Source organism: Varroa jacobsoni, unplaced genomic scaffold (genome assembly GCF_002532875.2).
Source record: "Varroa jacobsoni isolate VJ856 unplaced genomic scaffold, vjacob_1.0 scaffold_526, whole genome shotgun sequence".
In the NCBI taxonomy this organism is placed as follows: Eukaryota; Metazoa; Arthropoda; class Arachnida; order Mesostigmata; family Varroidae; genus Varroa; species Varroa jacobsoni.
In genome coordinates, this window is record NW_019213428.1 from 84,473 (window position 1) to 93,790 (window position 9,318).

General features: G+C 39.5%; 1 long non-coding RNA gene across 4 annotated transcripts; it reads right to left on the bottom strand.

The window, feature by feature from the left end:
* Positions 1-259: 259 nt before the first annotated feature.
* LOC111261164 (uncharacterized) lies at positions 260-6,004 on the bottom strand. 4 transcript variants are annotated; one of them, XR_002680817.1, is made up of 3 exons: positions 5,931-6,004; positions 1,214-5,417; positions 260-745 (listed from the first exon to the last, which is right to left on the bottom strand). It is a non-coding gene; the product is annotated as an uncharacterized LOC111261164 (long non-coding RNA). The 4 variants fall into 4 exon arrangements; XR_002680816.2 differs by having other exon boundaries at positions 5,877-5,994; XR_002680815.2 differs by lacking the exon at positions 5,931-6,004 and having other exon boundaries at positions 1,214-4,999; positions 5,251-5,923.
* Between the last annotated feature and the right edge of the window lie 3,314 nt (positions 6,005-9,318).

The window sequence follows — 9,318 nt, forward strand, 5'->3', positions numbered from 1 at the left end:
CGGACGGAGAGAGCCGCCATCTTAGTGAGAAGCAAACATTCGAAAAACGGTTATTTGATCACGCTCATTATCACTTTATTACCTATATCGATAATTAGAATAATCGAATTTGAGGTCTAGGAAGTTCGCAGGTAATAAGAAAAAAACCTCATATCATTCTAAGGAGGTAAGAGTATGCAAGATTTGGCGTTCTATTAAATATATTCGTCATAACAGTTTGATGTGACTTTAATGAGCTTTCATAATAAGTACATTTGGCCGAGATGATATCTCAACGTTTTATTAGTATATGATCCAATTTTTTCTACTTATTACTTACTTTGTTAAACTCCGTATCTGGCCATACGATACGGTATGTATTTTCTATAAGTAAAATGCATCCATGTTTCAAATTGCCAGCAATCTGTAACAGAATCTTGATGGGTGGATGATATATCTTAATAGATGCTTAGTTCACTATACGGCTTACGGTTTTGCGTAAACAGTTTGTTCGAATCCGTACAAACCATTTTAATAAACGTAAGATCTTTCTCACAAGATAATATTTCTGCGACGAGACAAAGCCAGGAAATTACATATGGAGGTTGTCGCTCGAGAACGGTAACTGTCGTTCTATCAAATACCTCTCTTCGCCGATGACAAGTCTTACTGCTCACCGCGAACGCTGTTATCATCCGTATCTTACCGCTGGCCGCTTATTGTCAACAGCTTCGTCAAAGGCTGAGTATCCAGCCCCCTGGTATTCCTAGCAACAAGTGTTGAATTACAGGTTAGGTAGAAGTAGTAGCACATACCTAGGAACGTTCCTATTTTTCTCTCATTTTGTCTCTGGCTTGGCCTTCCTAAAATTGAAGCAGCTACTCCCACTACCGCTACTCTCACAATGAAAACGAAGCCAAATAGAGCGTTCTGAGCCATTAATAAACGAATAGAACAGTACAATAGCTGTGAATGCTACAGTAGCAGCAGTTGCCTAGACACTATCAGCGGCAAGTGTGTAGCTGGCGTTTTCTTCGGCGCCTTGCGTTTCTAGCTATACTGCTCTAGTTACCCCAGTGTCATTGCCGTAGCTGTCTCCTCCCTCCCGTGGCCCCAATGGCTGTCATCCGTGAAGCTCGCATCACTTCAGCTCCCCTACTAGTCCCCGTTTCAAACCGACGCAAACTCTTAAACTAACCAGATAATACAGCCTAAATAGACATTGGTTACCGACCTGCTCCTGCTTGTGCCCTTCTTATTCAGCCAGTCGCAGGTTTTTCTGTCATTCAGCGCTTACTTCAGCGGATCTTCTTCTCAATGTATTCCTTGGGAATTAAGTTTGGGCGGTGGAAGGTGTTCGTGGTGGGTGGTCAGATAGATCGAATTCATTAGATGCTGCCCTGCAGGTGGCGCGTACTAATAATATACGGTTGCTCCCACGGCAGCAGCGATGGGGCTGTGATGTTGTTGACGATTTTCTTCCGTCCTTCCCACTATAGTACACCGAAGTTTTTTCTGGCTCTGTCCTTTCCGTTGTGTCCTTTGTCTGCTCTGAAAAGCAACAGTAGAGCTTCCGGCGGAAGAAAGACTCTGTCGTCGTTGTTCACACCGCTGCGACTGCTATAGGAACTATTTGTTAATTTCTAATAAAGTTTCAAAGAAAGCAGTCAGCTTGTATTTATTCATAATTTTACAAATGGAATTTAATTCTTAGCTGGGTACTGGGCATTTCGTATTATGCTAGCGAACAAACGGGTTTCTATCGCTTCAGCTTGCTAGTCGTATCGTAAATACAACTTTCATTACCATTTGAGTCAAAGGATATGCTTACATGCGGAACTCTGTTTTGTGTTCGCTTCACGTGCTTCGTCCTTTAGACTCAAATATGAGAATGCCCACTCGAGCTTATGACTGGGAAGGTCAGAACGTGCGGGATCGTGAACATATGAGGAGATAACTTCCCGTGTCTGTGGAAATGGTCTGCAGCAAATTTTGACTTCGCTAGCACCCGTTTATCCATGGTAGCATCTTTCACCAAATTTAGTTGGTTTTGCATATGGACATGCATATGGATTTTGCATATGGCACAGGGATACTTATTTTCTATAGGGGTAAAAATTGTATAACGGCTCAGAGACGCAACACACGTATAAGTCCATCATGCGTTTCCTTAGATGTGGTATTAAGATCTTATTTGGAACACACATATATTTGTAAAAATGCTGACCAGTTAATAAGATATACGGTGGTGAGATGTGATACCATCAATTCATGACTGATGATCTGCTAAAAAACATAATTTTTAAGGGGCGATCTCTACACACTACTTTAAAAACAGGCAAGCAGATTGAGTTGGATTTTTTTGCGCATTGGGCCATTCTCGTTTATCTGTCGAACATCGTCGCGACAAGATCCGCAGGCACCAGAAGAGCTTCGTATAGAAATTTGGCCCGCACGGTTCTCGACCGCCATATATACCTAGAGATCAATTATGACTTCCGTTAAATAGAACAGGTATTATAATCTTTAGAGTCTCTGAGCCTCAAATACAACAATCCTGTTCTTTGAAGAAACTTTTACAAGTTTAGACAGAATATATTTCCACGCTTTTTTTATGTTTCAACGTCGATAAAGCATTGCTACCAAACGATCGGTTCTATTCTATGTAATACGCTCGTGTCACACGACCCATTGAAAAGCGTCAGTAGTTATCTGAATATATAAAACTACGACAGAACTGGGTCTTATCTACTTCTGCAGTAAACTATTGATTTCTCAATAAACGTTTCGTTCAGTAAGTGAAAGGACGGACTACCCAACCATCGATGCTACTGAGAAAAAAGGGTTACACTTCCTTCAGAAAATTTGATGAGCCAAAAAAGTATTCTCTATTAGAGGGTGCACAGGTGGAAAAACATTTCCTACCATCCTATCTCGCTTTAGATGAAGGATTGAGGTTGCTCAGTTTAGACTTTCTTTGAGAAAAGCTGATTAAACATTTACTGGTTATCCAATCCCGATAATTCTAAACAACATTAATAAGGCATGACATTTAGCACTTATCATTTTGGCAAGGCGTTTTTTTTTGGTAGCAAACTTTACTTAAAACTAATTTCACCTAAAAACACGAGACAAGTTAGAATATATCGTAGAAGCAGCTTGTGTTCATCGGGGTACTGGCGTTGTTAAATACATTAGTGTCACACACCAAGTTGAATCATGGACTACTCTCAGTACTTCAAGCACACACCCCATAAAGTATTTAGACCTCTGATGTCCTTTGGAAACTGTTGGGAAACAAATAGCTATTACAATACTGCACTCTGAAGTCGTTATTTTTTGTGGAGAAGTTCGTCAATGAAGAACAAGCCGCCTGTCTTACAGTTTGGCATCACCGCATCGCTCCATTGGCGGAGCCTGAAGATGTCTAATAAACACAGAAGTATTTCACGTCGTAGACATGTGAATCTCTTCTGAGCGAAACTAATGTAGAAAGCTTTTCCTATGACTTGGTCATAGCATAAAATAGTGCATTGCAAGGAAAATCCTAGCATTTCTTTTTCAACCTTCATATATTTTGTCATTACACAGAAATCTGTGAAAATTAAATCGGTCCCCGCACGCGTTCGCTTATCAATTACAGGCGTCCGTAGCCAAGAACTGCTTGTCTGGGGTTTTCACAAATACGAATTGTATGAATATTTGCAGACTTCAGACGGCGTCATTAAAATTGTTTCCAGCTAGCGATAGGGATGTTTACAGATAGCACATCTGCTACATAAGCCTAAACAAAAATGCTGAAGAGGTTTTTAGGCTCATGATAACCCGCTAGCTTTATTGAGCATTATCAATGATATCAATGTATCTTTCCGTCAAAATAAGAGCCTAACTGAGACATAATTGAGTAGATGCTACAATAGAGAAATTGATTGTGACTTTTTTAGTTTTCAGCCGAAGGATACCAAATATACTTGGCTGCAGCTCTTTTGGGTAATGGCCTATAGTACACGTTTGTCTTGTCTGCTCTATAATCCGTACTGTCAGGTTTGCAAAGCTATTGGCATAGTATATTGTACTTTTCGAGATAATATTTTAAAAATCATAGCTCATGGATGTTTAATAGTTTTTTTTCCTTTCGTGGGAAGCACACATATGATATCAGCATTACAATTCAAAGCATACATGAGACTTTTAAGTAGCGACGCTTCTAACGACCCTCAAAAATTGTAGCATATTGAAGCGGACTCGTAGAATAGCGACGGAACTTATTTAGTGAAAATGCTTTTAGCGGACAATTAGATTTAAAGATATACAGTTAAAATACGTATAGGGGTGTTGTGTTTCCCGCTATAGCACGCAGGTGCTTTGTCAAACACGATGGATTGTCGCTTGGTCGTCTATACAAAACGTTCGTTACATGAATGCATCTTTCTAGTGATGCAGCTGCATTCTCATAATATTTTGGTCACAAACGTGTCGTTTGGCAACGAGTAGGATCTCTCGTGTTTATTGACTTGGGCAGAACTATACGAAACTAAAGAACTACACGAATAACTCAACTCCAATTGTTATGTAAACATTACGGATACTAACGTTCTGAAATAACTCTTATTCTTAGTGGACTAGAACGACCCACATTGTTATTGTGTTTTTGTACCACCATCGAAGTAACCTTGTCACACGTCTGTACCGACAAATAGTTTTTTTTTTATCTCAACTACCCTTATTGCACCTCAAGGTCACTTCGTGAACTAGATCGCAGAGCTTTGCGTTGTTGTCTGTCGATCGTTTGTTAAACCTGAAGGTAACGGTTTATTGATACGTAAAACAACCTTACTTAAGGTACAGGGTAACAAAATGGATAGTGGTATTACAAACAGTTTGATCTGTCACATGTGCTCGCAGGACTTAAGCTCAGAACGGGCAAAATAATTTTCTCCTTTGGTGTCCAAAGGCCCTGTTTGAAACCACTTTTCAGCCAAAGGCGAACGTAATTGAGGTCTACGTGGCGTGACGAAATCTGAAAACGTGATTGGAGTCACCTCTTGATTAGCGATTTAGGCTCTTTTATTTTTAAGGCATGTTTGTACTTCTCTGTGCTAATTTCGGAGACTCTCGACAGACAGCGCATCTTTAAATACAGCAGCTTAACTCTGATCACGCGCCGGACTCTGCTATCATCTAGAACGTCACTTAGTCTGCCGGACTATTCGTAATTGTGTAGGAAGGCTGAGGCTGTTTTGAAGCTTTTTTTTTGCACGAGGTACATACATATATAAGAATCGAAACTGGACATCTTGCATTGACATAGACGTTCGATCTTGTGGAGATCAATGATAGGCACGTTTGCTTTTGTTGACATCGCAGTTGATTGCTTATTTTGTGAATGAGCGGGCTTGGTATTCCAGGCGAGCCCTTTTCCATCAGAAGGATTCAACCTGCAAGTTCACGTTATCATTCGGAGATAATCGCTGTTTTGGTCGTGGACACGTTCTCTTTCGTCTGTCATCTTAGTCGCAAAACGTGTTCACGTTCTACGTTATCGATTTACTGTTAAAACCATCAGAAAGCTAATTTTCTGTAGTAAAATATAGATAACAAACGTAACAACGCTTGTGTTTAAAACTCCAAATATAATAAAATGCCGATAAAACTAGATGGTGGTATGATGCTTCCTTAATTAACACTAAATAAATTGACGGTCTGTTCCACAGTATTCAATTGTAACCCGTCGCCATAGGCCTTCATTTGTCCTTCGCACCGCACTGCATTGTCAAACATGTAATATTATTGTTAGAAAATATTCACCGCTCCACGAGAATCGAGAACCTGAATAGCTAGGTTTACGTCCATCATCCTGAATTCCACAGCAAGGCATAAATTATTTATGAACTCACGCTTTTTTTTACCGCTTTTACTGCTAAACTTTTCTTTGGTACACAGGCACCTACATTCATGCATAAACTTGTGAGCACGTACACGGATTCTTCGTCAGACTTTCATCCGACTTCGTACGTCACTTGCTAACTGAGGCCTGAGAAATAGACAGGGCCGCGGTGCGAAATGCCATTCAGTACAGAAGAGCTGTTCCCTTTCTCCTTAACTTAAGATTTTGTTTCATTCTTCCCAATAATGGTCTTAGTTCTATGCCTGTCATGCAAACAAAACACTTAAAGGTTATGCTCAGCAAAGCGCTCGCTCCGCGGGCGTTCACAGTATCCCCTTTGAGGGAAGCTAAGGGGGTCTGCCCCGCTCATCGATGTTATCGCTAGAAGTGGCAGTTTTTATCTAATCTTATCTTAACTACACTGACTCTCACCTAAGCTCACTACGCACGCTCATATGAAAGTCAGTGTAGTTGTTAAGCGTAAAGATCCATCTACTGTGGCGTGCCATTTTATAGCGCGAAGTGACTGCTTAATATTACTAGTCGCTTCGAGACGTAACTGTTCAGCATTTGTAGGACGAGAGAAATCTATAAAAGGGAGTGAACGGCCAAGATAAGATTAGATAACAACTGCCACTTATAGCGATAACATCGATGAGCGGGGCAGACCTCTTTAGTTCCCTTCAAAGGTGATACTGTGAACGCTGGCGGAGCGAGCGTTCTCCTGTGCACAATCTTTAAATGTCTTGTTTAAATGACAGATATAGAACTAGCACCATTGTTGAGAAGAGTGAAACAACCCCTTAAGATAAGAAGAAAGGGAACAGTTAAACGGCAAGCGTTACTAGGCGTGATAAAACACGGAGGTTTCGCGCTTTTAGCAGCGGCGGCATCACCGAGTGGCACTGAATTTTTTCGGGATTTTATCTACGCAAATCCGCCATTTGCCTCAACAGCCATTTATAATAGCATTAGGATGACGAATCATCGATCAATTACTAAAACCCTTAGGAGGAGACGTCGTAAAAATTATTATAAATTTAAGCCTATTAAATCTAAAAGGAATTATTTCCGTACGAAGAAATGTAGTAATCAAATCGTATCAAGAATTATCGAAGAATACGACTGATCCTCCTAAGTCATCAGGATTTATAAATACATACGACCCTTTAGGAGGAGTAAATAAATTTTTTTAGTACGAAGTTACTTCAAGATATACATAAAGAAATAGGAGATCAATATACTCATTTTAAAGTATGAAAATACATTTTAAAAGTTATTTAGTCATCCAGCAACAGGTGAAGCAGCTAAAAATAATGATCGTTCAGTACCAATGTGTTTTAAATCTTATCATATAGGGACAGCAGCTCCAAGTCAATTTAAACGATTTTTATGGGGTCAAGGTGTTATAGCCCATTTGATATACAAAAATTTATATATATACCAAGGTTCATGTGTAAAGTAAGTTCAAGTTCATCGGTTACCCAAACACCGAGGAATTTGTGGTTACCAATAGGTACTGATGCTACTCTATTAAATGGACCACTTATTGGATGGTCACCTTACGTAACGCCTAATGATCCAAAACCTAGAATAAAAATCGTTGTGGTCATGTATAGAAAATGGAATACATGTGATAGTTCACTAAAAGATAATGAAAAAGCCATTAACATATGGAGAAAAAGAAAACAAGTCTTAAATAAAATCGAAAGCCTTACTAATTAAATTTTTGTCTTCATTTTCTGTTAAAGTATAAAGAAATGTGTAATATCAGGTGTATCGTTTTCAGTATTAATTAAACAACTAACTCGATCACTTAGTAAAGGGGCAGGATCATAGCCTATAGATTTGTACCATAGGCTAGGATGAGAATTTGTTGATGATTGAGAATGATGATGTTTTATGATGTAAATTCTTCATGGGAGCCTTTAGTCTCGACTTTGTATGGGTATCTATTGCAGCTTTCGAGTAATTCATCCCAGGCAATCCAGCCGTGAAAGTCATCCGGTGTGACGGCTTCCTCTTGTTGCCACCATTGAGACCTATTTTTGTAATGTATTGAGGAGGTATTAGCGATCTTAATAGCAGCTCAGGACTTTCCCGTACGTGTCGGACCATATGTGATATAAACGTCCGGTCTAGAGTTACGAAGTTCAATGTGAACGAGGAGGTTTTGAAGTTCATATAGTCCTTTGTAGTAACATACGAAAGTAGCTGGGTTTGTTTTAGCCACGTCATGTATGCTTTGTTTGTCATGAACCAAAGAATGTATTGCTTGTTCATGGTCAGATCTAGAACCTTGTGATCTGGTTTCCCCAAGCGTGCAGAAATAAATTCGGTTTAGTAGAGACAAATTGCTACTTAGACGAACCGAGATCGCTGACGGAAAAACATCATACATTTTTGAAATTGACGTTGAAATACTGTTATAATACATTTTTAAAAGCAATCTTCGAAAACGCTGTACCAAACATTCTACGGTCAAGCTGATATTATGTCGTTGTTTGGCTATTGTAACAAACGTCCACAGGCTTACATATAAACAGTTCAGTTATGTTATACAAGATGTCTAGCCGGCCAGCCATTCGTCAGAGCGGCAACTTTTATAGGATAATAAATCGAAGGCCTTAAAAAAAATAGGCCATATAACTCGACTGCTTTTAGAACGAAAAACGCGTACATATGTATATACTACTGATCAAAAATATTTAGTCAGAAACTTGGTCTATCTATTATGTTGATGGGAGGCAGATAACTCCCATGAGCTTTCTGCTATTTCACTGATCTACTCGACCTAATAATGAAATAAATTAATTTATTTTTTTATTTATCTATTGAAGCTGCTATTACAATATCATGAAGCATGTGTTAAATATTTGTAATATTTCAACGAATGACCGAGTTTAAGTTTCTTTGGATCTGTCATTATCGCAAACTTTCAGAAACGTCCATATTAATTTTTGGCTTGCTCGACAGTCTTCTGAAACTCTTTCGACCCATCTCACTATGATATCGGTAGTAGTGGTTAATGGTGACCGTTGTTGTTAATTGCAGTGTGGAGTTCCTCAAAACCGTTAGGAGTACACCAGCTTGAGCATTCAGTTTGCCTTGTTCAAAGATGTTCTTCAGAGTCCTAAAATAGGCCAGCAGACCCAAGATGCCTGACACATACTTACTGTCGGGTTTCGTTACGTTTTCCTCTAGGACCGCAGACGGGGTTTGCAAATGTTTTTTTGTCGGAAATTTTATAGGGTATGAGCTGATTGCCCTATCGTTGACACATGCGCTGGTAATAGAGAATAGAATGAGATGTCTGCCTTTTGAACGATATTGTTATGTGGAAACCTGCTAGCTTAAGCTTATAGCGAAACGCGGTTGAAGCAGGATCTGCAAAATTATCTAATGGCCTTAGCGACAGGCGATTGTCTCACCACGTAAGACCCGAAAGAATC